The sequence below is a fragment of the Pseudophryne corroboree genome, chromosome 7, assembly GCF_028390025.1.
Source record: "Pseudophryne corroboree isolate aPseCor3 chromosome 7, aPseCor3.hap2, whole genome shotgun sequence".
Classification (NCBI taxonomy): domain Eukaryota; kingdom Metazoa; phylum Chordata; class Amphibia; order Anura; family Myobatrachidae; genus Pseudophryne; species Pseudophryne corroboree.
The window spans coordinates 247044363-247062176 of record NC_086450.1 but is presented as its reverse complement, the minus strand read 5'-3'; the positions used below and the strand labels follow the sequence as shown (position 1 = coordinate 247062176).

The 17814-nt window shown below is 44.3% G+C and overlaps 1 pseudogene; it reads right to left on the bottom strand.

Annotated features, from left to right (window-relative positions):
- Nucleotides 1–16089: 16089 nt before the first annotated feature.
- LOC134947373 (5S ribosomal RNA) lies at nucleotides 16090–16208 on the bottom strand (annotated as a pseudogene).
- Between the last annotated feature and the right edge of the window lie 1606 nt (nucleotides 16209–17814).

The window sequence follows — 17814 nt, the reverse complement described above, 5'->3', positions numbered from 1 at the left end:
CCTGATGAGGGGAATGACCTGACTCAGGCTGGCAGTGTCTGAACTGACTTCACGTGTGGCAAGTTCAAAGGGTTGGAGAACCTTGCACAACATGGAAATCATTCTCCACTGTGCTTGCGTCAGGTGCATTCCCCCTCCTTTGCCTATATCGTAGGCAGATGTATAGGCTTGAATGGCCTTTTGCTGCTCCTGCATCCTCTGAAGCATATAAAGTGTTGAGTTCCACCTCATTACCACCTGTTGCTTCAGCTGATGGCAGGGCATGTTCATGAGTGTTTGCTCCAGTCTTCGGCACGCGGTGGCTGAATGCCGAAAGTGGCCCGCAATTTTTCGGGCCACCGACAGCATCTCCTGCACGCCCCTGTCATTTTATTAAAAATTCTGCACCACCAAATTAATTGTATGTGCAAAACATGGGATGTGCTGGAATTTGACCACATGTAATGCACGCACAATATTGGTGGCGTTGTCCGATATCACAAATCTCTAGGAGAGTCCAATTGGGGTAAGCCAATCTGCGATGATGTTCCTCAATTTCCATAAGAGGTTGTCAGCTGTGTGCCTCTTATGGAAATCGGTGATACAAAGCGTAGCCTGCCTAGGAACGAGTTGGCATTTGCGAGATGCTGCTACTGGTGCCGCCACTGTTGTTGCTGCGGGAGGCAATACATCTACCCAGTGGGCTGTCAGAGTCATATAGTCCTTAGTCTGCCCTGCTCCACTTGTCCACATGTCCGTGGTTAAGTGGACAGTGGGTACAACTGCATTTTTTAGGACACTGAGGACACTTTTTCTGACGTCTGTGTACATTCTCGGTATCGCCTGCCTAGAGAAGTGGAACCTAGATGGGATTTGGTACCGGGGACACACTACCTCAAGCAATTCTCTAAGTCCCTGTGTACTAACGGTGGATACCGGATGCACGTCTAACACCAACATAGTTGTCAAGGCCTGAGTTATCCGCTTTGCAACAGGATGACTGCTGTGATATTTTATCTTCCTCACAAAGGACTGTTAGACAGTCAATTGCTTACTGGAAGTAGTACAAGTGGTCTTCCGACTTCCCCTCTGGGATGACGATCGACTCCCAGCAGCAACAACAGCAGCGCCGGCAGCAGTAGGCATTACACACAAGGAGCCATCGGAGGAATCCCAGTTAGGAGAGGACTCGTCAGACTTGCCAGTGACATGGCCTGTAGGACTATTGGCGTTCCTGTCTAAGGAGGAAATTGACATTGAGGGAGTTGGTGGCGTGGTTTGCAGGAGCTTGGGTACAAGAGGAAGAAGGGATTTAGTTGTCAGTGGACTGCTTCCGCTGTCACCCAAAGTTTTTGAACTTGTCAATGACTTCTGATGAATGCGCTCCAGGTGACGTATAAGGGAGGATGTTCCTAGGTGGTTAACGTCCTTTCCCCTACTTATTACAGCTTGACAAAGGCAACACACGGCTTGACACCTGTAAAAATTCCACACCGAAGAGGTGAGTTTTTTGTATTTTGACCAGGCATGTCAATGGCCTTATTCATCCCACAGACAACAGGTGTCTCCCTGGCTGCCTGACTTAAACAAACCACCTCACCATCGGAATCCTCTTCGTCAATTTCCTCCTCAGCGCCAGCAACACCCATATCCTCATCCTGGTGTACTTCGACAGTGACATCTTCAATTTGAATATCAGGAACTGGACTGTGGGTGCTCCTTCCAGCACTTGCAGGGGGCCGTGCAAATGGTGGAAGGAGCCATCTCTTCACGTCCAGTGTTGGGAAGGTCAGGCATCGCATCCGCCGACACAATTGGACTCTCCTTGGGGATTTGTGATTTAGAAGAACGCACAGTTCTTTGCTGTGCTTTTGCCAGCTTAACTCTTCATTTTTCTACCGGAAGGATGAGTGCTTCCATCGTCATGTGAACATGAACCACCAGTCATGAGGAACATAGGAGAGGGCCTTAGCCGTTCCTTGCCACTCCGTGTCTTAAATGGCATATTGGCAAGTTTACGCTTCTCCTCAGACGATTTTAATTTAGATTTTTGGGTCATTTTACTGAACTTTTGGATTTTACATGCTCTCTACTATGACATTGGGCATCGGCCTTGGCAGACGACATTGATGGCATTTCAAAGTCTCTGCCTTGACTAGTGGTAGCAGCTTCAGCACTATGTGGAAGTGGATCTTGATCTTTCCCTATTTTACCCCCCAAATGTTTGTTCTCCATTTTTTAATGTGTGGAATTATATGGCAGTAATATATCTGGAATTAGACGGCAGTAATGTCTGGAATTAGATACCACTAGATAGATACCAGATACCATTGTGACTGGAATGATGATGACCTATGCACAGTGACAGGACACTACCACAGCACCCTACAGCAGCAAGATGCAGCACAAGACACTGTACTAGTATTAGTAATGTAGTATTACTGAGCACCACAAGACACTGAGCACTAATTATACTGAGCACTGATACTGAGCACTGATGATACTGAGCACTGATTATACTGAGCACTGATTATAATGAGCACTGATGATACTGAGCACTGATGATACTGAGCACTGATGATAATGAGCACTGATGATACTGAGCACTGATACTGAGCACTGATGATACTGAGCACTGATGATAATGAGCACTGATGATAATGAGCACTGATGATAATGAGCACTGATACTGAGCACTGATGATACTGAGCACTGATGATAATGAGCACTGATGATACTGAGCACTGATACTGAGCACTGATGATAATGAGCACTGATGATACTGAGCACTGATGATAATGAGCACTGATGATACTGAGCACTGATACTGAGCACTGATGATACTGAGCACTGATGATACTACAGAGAACTGACACTGTGCAGCACGATGCAGCACAAGACACTGTTACTAGTATTACTGAGCAGCACAAAAGCACTCTGGAATTGTCACCCCCCAGATACCACTGTGACTGGAATGATGATGAACGATACACAGTCACAGGACACTACTAACTCAGCACCCTACAGCAGCAAGATGCAGCACAAGAGAGACACTATACTAGTAACTATTACTGAGCAGCACAAAAGCACTCTGGAATTGTCACCCCCCAGATACCACTGTGACTGGAATGATGATGAACGATACACAGTCACAGGACACTACTACTAACACAGCACCCTACAGCAGCAAGATGCAGCACAAGAGAGACACACTACTAGTATTACTGAGCAGCAATAAGCACTGATACTGAGCACTGATACTGAGATTTGCCACTGAGAGAACGTAGCCACGTCCTCTCTGTACTCTCTACAATGCCCGAGTGAAAATGGCGGCGACGCACGGCTCTTTATATGGAATCCGAATCTCGCAAGAATCCAACATTGGGATGATGACGTTTTGCCTCGATCAGGTTTTCCGAGTCAAGCGGGAACAACAGAGCCTGCCTCGGACCCGTGTAAACCACGTGGAGTTCGGGGGGGTTCGGTTCTCGGAGAACCGAGCCCGCTCATCTCAACATATCATACATACTGACTACCACATATATGACTGTCACACCCTGCGGGGCTCTAGCACTACTCCGAGGGGAGAAGTCGCATACATTCTGCCTTGAACTGCCCGGCAGCTGCCTGTGCGGCAGGATCGCATACACTATATTGTATGCAGTCCTTTTGCATACGATGTGTTGTACGCGATCCCAGCCAAGGCTGCCGAAAACGATATATCTATAGTGCAGCCCTTGCAATCTCTGGCTCCAATCCGATGCGCACGGGACCGCGCATCAGAATTGGAGGTAAAACACATGCGATTTGACCAGTGCCGTAACTAGGCATTTTAGCGCTGTGCAAGAAACGGCATTGGCGCCCCCCCCTATGAATGATAGGGGCAGTGCGCGCAGCAGTCGCGCGGAAAATATATAGGGGCGTGGCTTCATGGGGAAGGGGCGTGGCCACAAAATAATACCAATTCATACTACGGTGCGCAGTAGTCTCCATTATTCAAATTACGCTGCACAGTAGCGCCACTACACCAGGTAGAGCCCCTTTTTACACATTACGGCAGACAGCATCCCCCTTATTACACATTACGGCAGACAGTGTCCCCTTTTTACACTTTACGGCAGACAGTCCCCCTTTTTACACATTACGCCAGACAGTCCCCCTTTCTACACATTACGGCAGACAGCGTCCCCTTTTTTACACATTACGGCAGACAGCATCCCCCTTTTTACACATTACGTCAGACAGCGTCCTCTTATTACACATTACGGCAGACAGCGTGCCCCTTATTACACATTACGGCAGACAGCGTCCCCCTTTTTACACATTACGGCAGACAGCGTCCCCTTTTTACACTTTACGGCAGACAGTCCCCCTTTTTACACATTATGGCAGACAGTCCCCCTCTTTACACATTACGGCAGACAGCGTCCTCTTTTTTACACATTACGGCAGACAGCGTAGCATCCCCCTTTTTACACATTACGGCAGACAGTCCCCCCTTTTTACACATTAGGGCAGACAGCGTCCTCTTATTACACATTATGGCAGACAGCGTCCCCCTTTTTACACATTACGGCAGACAGCCTCCCCTTTTTACACATTACGGCAGACAGCGTCCCCTTTTTACACATTACGGAAGACAGCGTCCCCCTTTTTACACATTGTGGCAGAAGAGAGAGAGAAAGAGAGAGAAAGAAAGAAAGAAAGAAAGAAAGAAAGAAAGAAAGAAAGAAAGAAAGAAAGAAAGAAAGAGAGAGAGACATATACTTACCATCTCTCCCCGCTGGCAGTCAGGCTCCTCGTGCTGGCAGAGATCCCGGGCAGCCGCAGGGGAGAAGGAGGGAGGGGGACTGGAGCCGCAGCAGCGCTATGTCATTGGTAGTAGCGCCGCTGCAGCAGCCCCCTCTCCTTCCGCATTGGCTGCCCGCTGCTGTGAATGCTGGGATGAGGGAACCGCATCCCAGCATTCACGGCAGCGCCAGGCAGCCAATACGGAAGGAGAGGGGAGTGCTGCAGTGGCGCTACTACCAATGATATAGCACTACTGCGGCTCCAGTCCCCCTCCCTCCTCCTCCTTTCCTGCCTCTGGCGCTGTTGCTTCTCCTCCAGCTCGGTGCACAGAAAAAAAACGGGCGGCTTGTAATGAGTTAATTTGACTCATTACAAGCCGCTGGCCGTGCGCCCTCCGGGTAACTGCGCTGTGTGCCAGGCACACCTGGCACACAGGTAGTTACGGCGCTGGATTTGACACTTATCATCCGTTTTTTTCTGCCCAATGCATCGGAATCGGATAAAAAGGGCCCAAATCGCACTAGTGCAGTGGTTCTCAAACTTTTTTTGAATCACAGCGCTCTAGAGCAGTGGTACTCAACCTCGGTCCTCAAGTATCCCAACAGTTCATGTTTTCCTGGTCACCTAGCTGGTGCACAGGTGTATTCATTACTCACTGACACCTTTTAAAAGACCCACAGGTGGAACAAATTATTTCACTTGCAATCCTGTGAGGAGACCTGGAAAACATGAACTGTTGGGGGTACTTGAGGACCGCGGTTGAGAACCACTGCCCTAGAGTATAAGAATTTGTTTTACAGCACCCCTAGGCCAAACGTTTCTTAGTGAGAAATTTAGAAAGAAATATTAAATAAATTAAATTGTGTTTATATGTCATCCTTAGGTTTAATTATGTAGTGAGGGACAAGATTTGCCTCTGTCTGTCCACATATTTTATGATTGACAGCCACCAGCACTGGTTTGCCTATTACATTGACCATACAGGGCCGGATTAACAATGGGGCTACTGGAGCTGCAGCTCCAGGCCCACCAGCAAAATAGGCCCACAGCAACTGCATACTGCTGTGCTGAAGTAAATAGGAAAAAAGATTTCCTTATAACAGGTGGCCAGTGACGCTGTGGTCTGGGGGGCACAGCAGCAGATCCACCCAACAAGCAACTCTGCTCTATTACGGCCGGCTGCAGGGCACTCGGGCCCAGCAGCACTGCAGTGTATAAATGAGGGGGACAAGTGGGAAGGGACTAGGGCCGGCTCTGCTATCACTGCATACGCGGCTAATAAAACACAGCGAATAGCGTGCTGGGCAGCCCGGACTACGTCCCCAGCCTTCCCGGAGCCAATGCTGCATCCCGGGCTGCTCTGGCGACTCCTGCGGTGTTCCTTTCATTAGCGGCCATGGAAGGACGGGCCTCCCGTTTTACTTTCAGTGTGTCCGGTGCTGGTAGGGCAGATACCCCAAAGCCCACTATTTCAGCATTACCGGAGCCACCATCCGCCACGAACAGGTAATATAAAGATTATATTACATACTGTAACACAGAGCTCTGTATTATGTAGCAGCAGCACAAGTGAAAGTGCATCCTAAAATTTCCCTCTCCTACCCCCTCCTACCCCCCTAACAAAACTAATCCCTTCTTCTCACTCTGTCACCAAGCTAACCCCCCTTCCTCAGGCTAATCCCCCTCCTTCTCCCTCTGTCACCAGGCTAATTCCCCAACTCCTCCCTCTATCATCAGGCTAAACCCCCCTTACTAGCTTAATCTCCCCCTCCTCCCCCATCACCAGACTACCCCCTCCCCCTCACCAACCTAATCTCCCCCTCCTCTCTCTGTCACCAGGCTAACCACCGCCAGGCTAATCACCCTCCTCCTCCCTCTGTCACCAGATTAATCCCCCCACCTCCCCCTATAGCCATGCTCACCCCCCCACCCCCCAGGCTAATCTCTCTCCTCCCCCTGTCACCAGGCTAATCCGACTCCTCCCTCTGTCACTATGCTAATCCCCCATCACCAAACTAATCTCCCTCCTCCCACCTGCCACCAAACAAACCCCCCTCACCAGACTAATCCCCCCTCCTCCCCCTGTCACCAGGCTATCCCCCCCCCTCCACCCACCACCACCACCAGGCTGATTTCCCCCCCACCAGAACACCAGACTGTTCTTCCCCCTGTCTTCCTCCCATCTTTCGTTGTTCTTCCCCATATATCCCTCCCATCTTCCTCCCGTCTAGCCCCTGTTCTTCTTCCCATTCCCCGTGTGCCTTCCATCTTCTCCTGTTCTTCCACCTGTCTCCCTCCCTTCTTCCTGCCATCTTCCCATCTCCCACTGTTCTTCCCCCTGTATCCCTATTATCTTCCTCCCATCTAGCCCCTATTCTTATTTCTGTCTCTCTCTCGTCTACCTTCCATCTAGACCCTGTTCGTCCTCTTGTCTTTCTGCCATCTTTCACTGTTCTTTCCTCTTTTTCCTCCCCTCTTAATAATAGAATGATTGTAATATAATAATTCAATAATTAAGAGCTGAGATTTTTCTGTTTCAAACATAAATAAATATATATATATATATATATATATATATACACACGTGTTTGAATACGCACACAAATGTATACAGCATTGGTCACACCCCCATACCAATAGCCACAACCCCACCATGCTGGCCACACCCCTTGTGGCAGCACACAATAAGCCCTTCATAAATTTCAGCTCCAGGCCCATGAGTACTTTAATCTGGCACTGTGACCATAAATAATTTAAATTGGTCCTGGACCAAAAAAAACCTGCAAGTGTCCTGAGGCACCCCAGGGTGCCACGGCACACAGTTTGAGAACCACTGCACTAGTGTATGGGCACCTTTAGATTTTGGACTTTAGTAAAAGCCGGTTAAGGGTTCCTGGGGCTTCCCGGTATTTTTATACCCCTGATTTAAATAATCAAATATGCCATATATAAACTTGTAAATGTATAAATATATAACCAGCACTCCAAATTAAAGTGGCCGCAACAAAGTTTTCATGTCTGCGGAGTACCAATGGAGTAAAGCAGGAAGCTACATCAGCGGAGAGCAGTCAATCACCAAAGACCCAGGGGTATAAAGATCCTTCAGAGGCATTTTCTGTTGTCAGTGCTTTGTTGTCTATTGTGCTGCGGAGACCTCTGCTGGGAATCTCTCTGGCAAGCAATCTGCTTATTGACTCCAGTGCAGTTATCATCCCTAGCACTCGCTGACTCCTCCAAGCAATCCTGTGTAGCCGGTACTGCTCTGCATCCCGGCTATCCTGTTTAGCTGGTTCTGCTCTGCATCCCAGCAATCCTGTGTAGCCAGTACTGCTCCGCATCCCGGCAATCCTGTGTAGCTGGTATTGCTCTTCATCCCAGCACCTAATTCTAAGCATCTGGTTGTAACCCAGCAATCCCGAATAGCTGCTACTGCTCCGCATCCCAGCACCTGAGCCTAAGTAGCTGGTTGGAATCCAGCAATCCTGTGTAGCCGGTACTGCTCTGCACCCCAGCAATCCTGTTTAGCTGGTTGTGCTCCGCATCCCAGCAATCCTGTGTAGCCAGTACTGCTCCGCATCCCGGCAAGCCTGTGTAGCTGTTATTGCTCTGCATCCTAGCACCTAATTCTAAGTAGCTGGTTGTAACTGAGCAATCCCGAATAGCTGCTACTGCTCCGCATCCCAGCACCTGAGCCTAAGTAGCTGGTTGGAATACAGCAATCCTGTATAGCTGAGACTGCTCCGCATCTCAGCATCTAAACCTTTGTGTTCCAGCAATCCATCATAGCTGGATTTGTTCGACACTCCAACATCAAGTAATCACTAGAACACCTTATCACTCTTTGCTTTCCTATCCTGCATGAAGAAGAGTTATATTAGGCCGCCTAATCAAGCTCCACTCCCATGGCAACCCCTAGTCCGAACCCACAAACTAATCCAAGCCTGACACCTTACTTCTGCTCTTGACTTTGTTGCTCCAGTAAGCAATATTATCTGCAAAAATGTTCATGTACCGCTGAGCGACTGTGGCGGAAATCACACTCTAAAGTGGATTTCCTCCATTTCAGATTTATGTATTTATGCTACAGTACCGCCCTTTCCATCTCTAAACAGTCCATCTTCAAGAACCTCATCTCCTTCCAATCTTCGAACACCCGCTGTCTCTTTGCCACTGTCAACTTCCTCCTCTGCCCACTACCACCTTGACCCTCCACTTTACGCTCTGCCCTTGACTTTGCCACCTACTTCACATCCAAAATTGACTCCGTTCGTCAGGACATCCGTCTCGCCTGCACTTCCACTAACAGTAGGTGTCCCCTAAGGTTCTGTTCTCAGACCTCTATTTTTCTCTTTTTATACATCCTCTTTAGGTGAGTCCATTCGCTTTTTCGACTTCCAATATCAACTCTATGAGGATGACACTTACATCTACCTTTCCTCCCCTGGCCTCTCCCACTCTCTATAAACATATACACTATATGGACAAAAGTTTATGGACAAAAGAAGTGCTGACAGCTGAACAGACAGGCAGTGGCGTGGCAGCTCTCATCGTGGGCGTCCCGCTCCTTCTCTGAAAAAAATTTGGTCAGTCAAGGGGGGTTTCTATGTACTCAGAACCCCCCCCCCCACCCCCTCCGTGTGTGCCACTGCTCCAGCAGTATTATAACCTGATATTATACAGAAATTACCCTCCACCATTCCTGTACGGTATATGTGACTTTCACATATTGGGAGGCTTTAACATTATTATAGCACTGATAGTATACAAGAATTCCGTCTCCTCGAGTAAGAGTGACTATTACATACCAGAGGGTTCCAGCATTATGACACCGCCCGCTGACCAGAACTGTACCTAGGTGCCTTGGTCCAGAAAAAGCATTGCCCCTTCCCATATTTTTCAAGCAGACACATAAGGCAAGCCCTGGCACCCAGTGAAAGCACTTGACAGGATACCCCTTCCCATATATATATATATATATATATATATATAGTTCGTACACAAATGCACACTCCTCTTAATAATCATGTATGGTTCTCCTCTTTAACCTGGTCCTAATAAGGTCAGTATCATATATGTTCCAGAAAAAGGGCACTCAAGCTTCCAATACAAAAGAATGTATTAATTTCCAGTGAATGCACTTTAAAATCCAAGATGATGGCTCAGTACAAGAAACGTTGAGATCACCACTCCATGCTACCTTAAGCACTAACAATGCCTCTAAGATCGATTATACTGCATCCTTGCAATGTGTACAGAAAAACTTGTAACTTATCAGTCTGACTTAACAGATAAAGTGTTTAAACAAATCAGCAACAAGCCTTTGATTTCCTATGCTAGGGGACTGAATTTGAATCAACTATTGATGCAGCCAACAAAATTTTTGAATATGGATCCATCATGCACATGGCTTAAAAGTGCATTCACTGGAAATCAATAAATAAAACATTTTTTGTATTGGAAGCTTGAGTGCCCTTTTTCTGGAACATATATGATAGTGGACCTTATTAGAAACAGGTTGAAGGGAGCACTGTATATGATTATTATGAGGAGTGTGCATTTGTCTACGAACATTATATGTTGGGCTGTAATTGTAACAATCCATTACAGATAGCACCTCAATATTTTTGGATTTGTTGTAATTGACTATTTCCGGATTGTATGTGGCACGGAGATTGATAGGTGCTTGACACACTTTTTATACTTTTTATGTTTTTCATCTTGCACTATGGTTTAAATTGATAGAGTGACAACTGTTGCTTTTTTATATATACCTGTGCTTTGCTAATGTTTGGAAATTCAATCTGGTCAAGTCTATTTGATGAATAGTGAGGTCCAACAGGTGGATCAATATGTCACAAGGAGCAAGATTGTTGGATGAGCAACTGTTAGAAAATGCAGAAAATGCTCAGATTTCTCTAACAGATGAGGACGCAGATCGGGTATTGTTTGAGCAGGAACAGTTTTGTCAGGTACCGGCTGATAGTGCAGTGGACATATACTATAAATTATTACAGTTAAGTAAACGTGAAGTAGACCTTGTCCTCCATGGTCAGTTCTTGTCCAACTATTATTGCCAGAAAAAGATCCGTCAGGGATTTAGAATCCAGAATAATCCCACGATTGGGCGCACCAACCCCAGTTTTTGCAGTAAATGGTGTGGAGTACTAAATAAGTGCTCGTTAGATCTAATATTATTAGTAGTATAAGAGGTTGGCAATGAATTGACATGGACAAGAGCTGACCTGGACAGGGCCGTCTGAACAGCAGTGTAGGCCCCTGGGCACAGCAATCCACTGGGTCCCCTTCCCATCCTCCATCGGTAGTGATGGGGGTTGCTATCAGCGGCAGCTTTGATGTCCCGCAGGCGGTAGGGGGGTGTTCTATCTTCCGCTCAGCATGCAGGACCTGGAGCAGTAATTTCTGCTAATTACTCCTTTACTGCACAAATGGTGGGAGATGGGGCGGGAGGGAGAACACTAAACTGTAGAAGGGGGCATTGGGCTGAATGAAGGGGCCGCAGTACTTGACTTCCAGGTCAGTAGGGGGTATTTAATACGCAGGGGAGGGGTAGATAGTGGAGTGGGCTTAATATTCATAATTTTCTGGTGAGAGAGCAGCTTGCTTGACTGCAGATATCTGAAATTCCTGGAAATAGATTTCATAGCTTTCATTGGGATATATAACTAGAGAGTCTCACCTTTCAGGAGGTACTAGGGAATTTGAAGATCAGAGATCAGGAGCCAGAGCAATCCACCAACAAAATTATAAAACTGCATACCAGGCGTGTGGAGCTGCAGCAGGGACCAGCTGCTGGAAGGCTAATATCTCTGGTTCTGGGCATAGTAGAGACAAGCTGTCAGTGTCCAGTGAAAGGGGAGTGTCCCAGCTTTTGGAATATACCCTCATAAAAACTTTAAGTCAGACAGAGCCCGAGATATCTGGAATGGAAGAACAATTAACAGTTTCAGATGGGGACCACTGCTTTAAAGTCGGATATCTTCGGTTCCTCAGGGCTGATTTTCAAAAATCTGGTACCCCGGGAAAGAGGGGACCTTCAGCTATCAGCCTAGAGCCCTTATACTCCTGGGCCCTTGGGCAAGTGCCCATTGACCCCATATGAAAAGACGGACCTGGACCTGGAGGAGTTCAGGGTACATTCACAACCGAAATTGTCAGAAGACAAGAGTGACAAATGACTAGACAAACTCAGCACTCAGATAGAACACTACAGGAGAGACTTGGTTACATTTAAAAATAACAAATTGGAAACAGTGCAGGGCGATCATAATCACACTGTATACAGGTGGCTGACAGGGGATACCAATAGAGCACTCAGACATTGTGTATTCCATCGTAGACACAGATTACCATTCACTGTAGACTCATCATATTCTTCCTCAGAAGCCGAGATCTCTGAATCCATACCTCCTAGTGGCCATACTTTTTTAGGGGCCACAGAGGACCCCATGGACACAGGAGGCAACAAGGGAAAAAGGGGCGCACGAGGAGGGTGTGTGGCAAGACAAGGAAGAAAGAAAAAATGGCCAGTAACGTATTTAATTTATCTAAATACTAATTAACATCAGCAGAAGAATCTGTGCTGGCATTAGGTCTCTCCTTTGTGCCTACATTTAAACGTGATCCTTTTGATGTACAAGTTGATATATATAAAATGGGATGCAAATTGCGTCTCAGAGAGCATTTTAAAGATGTAGAGACACCGATTGAGAAAAATAATTTTAATTAAGATTTCGAAATTCAGCAACTTTGACCCCTCTAGTACCAACTCTAGCATAAAAACTTTTTTGAGAATGGTTGAGAGTGATTTTATTGATATGACAAAGTGTTCACGACATTACCAGAATATATGTCCTGAACAAAAGATGGCCATTAAATAACTTCAGGAAAACCTAGAGCTAGTAATCTGCGCAGCGGATAAGGGAGGGGGTGTTGTTTTATTGGACTATCAGTATTATGATGATGATGTCATTTCTCAATTGGCAGATAGTCTGACATACAAGAAAATGTCTCATAATCCCATGTACGCGATTAAAAGTAAGGTTGATCAATTTTTAGCGGCTGGTCTTTCAGGTGGCTGGTTGGACGAACAGATTATAACATCTTTGACGGTAAACCATCCAGTGTGTCCAGTTTTATGCTGTATTACTAAGATATACAAGTCACTTGTAAGACCGCCTGGCAGACCAAGCGTGTTGGCAGAGAAATCGGTTTTACAGCAGTTAGCCAAATACTGCATATAGATTTTCTGCTACAGCCCATTGTGGTACAAGTAAGAGCTATATATGTGATACTGGAGATTTTCTCAATAGATTGAAAGAGATCGACTTGTCAGCTCAAGAGTATGTATTTGCAACCATGGATGTCTCATCTCTTTACACCTTCATACCACATGAGGCAGGAGTGGAGGCAGTGAGACAGGCAATATTGGAGTTTGAATTTAATACTCCACCAGTGGAATACATCTGTGATATGATAATGATAATTCTCACATTGAATCACTTTCAGTATGGAGAGTCTTATTTCGTGCAGAGTGCAGGGACCGCCATGGGATCTAATTTTGGGCCAGTTTATGCAAACATATATATGACGCAATATGAGAATACCTATATTTATCACATGATCGGTCCCAGCATTCTGCACTATTTTAGATTCATAGATGATATCTTTATTATCTGGGGAGGCACTAAGGTCGGTTTCATGGAAATGGTGGACACATTGAATGGTGTTGATAGCCCAATCCATTTCAGGTGTAATGTACAATCTGACCAGATTGAATTTCTAGATGTTTCTGTGTTTAAGAATAATGATACATTGGGGACAACATTGTTCCGCAAGATCACAGATAGGAATACGGTTTTGTACTCCACAAGTCATCATCCTAGAAATTTGAAGGATGGTCTTCCCATCTCGTAATTCTTCCATGTGTTTAGGAATTATTCGAATAGTGAATCAGCTGAAGTACAATTATCTGAAATGTTTAAGCGATTTGAGGAAAGAGGATATTCACCAGTGGTTATCAAAAGGGCACTCAAACAAGAATGACAGATTTTTCCATGTTGACAGGAGAGGAATCAGTAGCAGGAAAAAAGAAGTAATAATGTCACTGTATAGGTCATTAGTACGGCCTCATCTGGAATGCCGTGTCCAGTTCTGGAGACCATATCTCCAGAAGGATATAAATACATTAGAGAGTGTACAAAGAAGGGCAACTAAAATGGTGCATGGCCTACATCACAAAACTTACCCGGAAAGGCTAAAAGATCTTAACATGTATAGTATGGAGGAGAGAAGGGAAAGGGGGGACATGATAGAAACTTCCAAATATACCAAAGGTTTTAACAAAGTTCAGGAGGGAAACATTCTTCAAAGGAAAAGAAGTATTAGAACTCGAGGACATACACTGAAACTGGAGGGAGGCAGGTTCAGGGGAAATTTAAGAAAAAATTACTTCACAGAAAGGGTAGTGGATAAGTGGAAAAGCCTCCCATCAGAGGTGGTAGAGGCTTAGACTGTAGAGCAATTTAAACATGCTTGGGATAGGCATATGAATATCCTTACAAAGAATTAAGGTTCAAAAAGGGTTGAGATTACCTAAAGGATAAAAAAAAAGGGGCGGACTAGATGGGCCAAGTGGTTCTTATCTGCCGTCAAATTCTATGTTTCTATGTTTCTATGACAGAAGGCTAGTACATCTAAACATACAAACCAAATGGTAGACATCACACAGTATGATGTGAAAGCTCCAGCGTTCTCCCGGGCAGTAACACTGGCCCATTGTGGGCACAAAGTGTTTAAATAAATCCGCAACAGGCCTTTGTTTCCTATGCTAGGGGACCGAATTTGAATCAACTATTGATGCAGCCAACAAAATCTTTTAATATGGATCCATCACGCACATGGCTTAACCCGAGGAAACTTGGATGTTATCATTGCCTAGGGTGCACGACGTGCAATGGCATGTTAGTTGGCATGTTAGTTGGCATGTTAGTTAGTAGGTATTTATAGCTAACACTTGGTTGGTTGTTTGTGGATGGCTTTTGGCTGCAATGGTGGTCTTTTGATGGGATGCAGGAGTCTTGAACGGCCATTTTATGGCCGAAGTCGACAGACTGATAAGTTACAAGTTTTTCTGTACACATTGCAAGGATGCAGTATAATGGATCTTAGATGCATTGTTATTGCTTAAGGTAGCATGGAGTGGTGATTTCAACATTTCTTGTACTGAGCCATCATCTTGGATATTAAAGTGCATTCACTGGAAATGAATAAATGAAACATTTTTTTTGTATTGGAAGCTTTAGTGTCCTTTTTCTGGAACATATATATATTTGTAAGAGGATTTTGCTTATTCGAGTATGGGGTCACTGTCAGGTCGCCCAACGCGTTTCGTCACACAGACTTCATCAAGGGGTAAAGACAAAGTGGAACTGGGATTCTATTTATACTACTACTAATCCATACTCAATTCTGACATCACATCCTGTCTTTTAATTAATTTACCAGCTTGCAAACGGTTAAACCTATAAATATAATTAAAATTCATAATGAACATTGGGTATATATGAATCCAGAAAAAACGAGTGCTTTGGGAACAGATTTGGATTTAGAAAACATCTTAAAACAACTTTATATGAATAATAGCGGTACTTCTGCCACACTTCCGGTATTGTCGCGTCTATACGTCATTTCCGCCCCACTTCCGGAACATGGCTGCGCATGCGCCCGCTGCCCTCACTGAGGTAGATGATCATAGAGGCACGACTCAAGAGGCCAGACTTCCGCGACTCAGTACATTGCGGCGGCCATTTTGTCAGGGGTACTCCTAGTAGATTTCTATGAGGTGACCATTTTGGTGGAGACCGGGATGAGGAACACTTTTTCACTCCTCCACAACGGTTACCATAGAAACAAACAGAAAGCATATAACTAATAGAAAAACATGTAATGCCTTATTACAAAGTATGTAAGAATGACAACTTACAAGAAAGGAAAGGGGTTAATAGAGACTATTAGTGACAACTATCTGATATTGGTGGTATATAATGAACATATTAGCGCTATGCTTATATATTATATTAATATAGATGATGTGCTAAGTTAACACAGTGAGTGATTACTAATAGTGATGTACATAAAAAATAATAATAATATAATATATATACTACAGTATAGTATATTTCTACTGGTGATGAGAAATAAATATAATATACTTAAAAATAATATTGATAAATTATTAGTATGTAAAAAATAGGTGATTCTATTGACATGCTTGATACAGGCATTCGGAATTCTCAGACTTGGTTACAGTAGCTGATCTTCCCAGGTGGTCTCCCTTTCTGGTACTGATCAGGCCCAATACTGCTTCGCTTCCAAGATCGGGCGAGATTGGGCATTTCCAATGTGGTTTGACTGTAATCTCTTACCGTACATGTGTCAAAAATTAATATTAATAAGTGAATACTACAGTTCAGAGTGAATACAGAGCGATCTAATTAGAGTAGAAAAAAGGGAAGGGAGGGGGAGAGGGAAGGGAGGAAAAGGGGGGGATGGGGAGGGAAACAGGTATGGAGGTTAAAAATGTATGTTCTCCGACAACGTTGTTGTTTCACAGAAAAATGGCAGTTTCATAGTTCTCGTTGAACCCCATTGGTTGTATAGTTCGTAATTTAAAGATCCAGAACATTTCTCGATGTGAAAGTTTATTGGCTAGATCGTCACCTCTCTCTCCCAACTTAACCAGTTCGATTGCTTTAAAAGTCAGTGCATCGGGATTGGAGTTATGTACTAGATTAAAATGTTTGGACACTGCATGATTTTCCATCTTGTTCTTGATATTACGGACAAGTTCTTGTATCCTCATCTTGAGTGGTCTCTTTGTTTTCCCAACGTATTGTTTTGCACAGTCACATTCTAATAAATAAATAAATAACAGATTGAGTGTTACAATTTATAAAGTCTTTTATTTTAAACTCCTTTTTTTCTGTGTCCATAAACGTTTTCCTAACCGGATGTAGATATCTACAGATGTTGCATCGACCACATTTATAAGATCCTGTGCATTTTGGCATTAGTCAATCCTCATCAAGTTCCGTACTTAACATGCTTGGGGCTAGGATATCTTTGAGGCTTCTTGATTTTCTAAAAATAATCTCAGGACTCGGGGGTACAATTTCCTTAAGAACTGGGTCCATCAGCAGAATTCCCCAGTGGTTACTGAGTGAATCTCTCATGGACTTCTCATGTCGATTATATGTTGTAATAAATGCTGTAGAATCTTTCTTGGTCTCTCTGGTCTTGTACTCGAGCAAAACTGTCCTCTCCAAGGCTCTAGCTTTGGTTACAGCTTCTAAGATTTCATCTGGATATTCTTTGACTTTGAATCTGTTCTTGTACTTCTCTATTTGGGCCTCACATTCTTCCCGATTGCTGCAATTTCTCTTTATTCTGTTGAATTGGGAGAAGGGGATGTTGTTTTTCCATCTCTTCAAATGGTTGCTTTTATAGTGAAGATAACTGTTCGTGTCTACTTGTTTTATAAAGTTCTTAGTCATGATTCTTCCATCAACTCCAGTTATGACCAAGTCCAAAAATTAAATCGATTCTTTATTAATATTAGATGTGAAGACAAGGTTCATTTCATTGTTACTCAGGAATTCTAAAAACTTATAAAAACATTCATCTGTGCCATAACAAATTATTAAAATGTCATCTATGTAGCGTCGGTAAAAAATAATGTGGTTTTTAAAGTCATGGCTGTCATAGATAAAAGTCTTCTCCCAGCAACCCATGAACAAATTAGCAAAACTGGGTGCAAATATCGTACCAATTGCTGTACCACAATGTTGTAAGTAAAATTGATCTAAAAATTTAAAATAATTGTGCTGAAGAATAAAATACATAATATCACATATAAAATCTTTATGAACAGCTGTTAATGAAGTATCATTCTCCAAAAATTCCCTGCACGCTGTAATGCCTTTTTCATGTCCGATATAGGTATACAATGATTGGACATCTATCGTT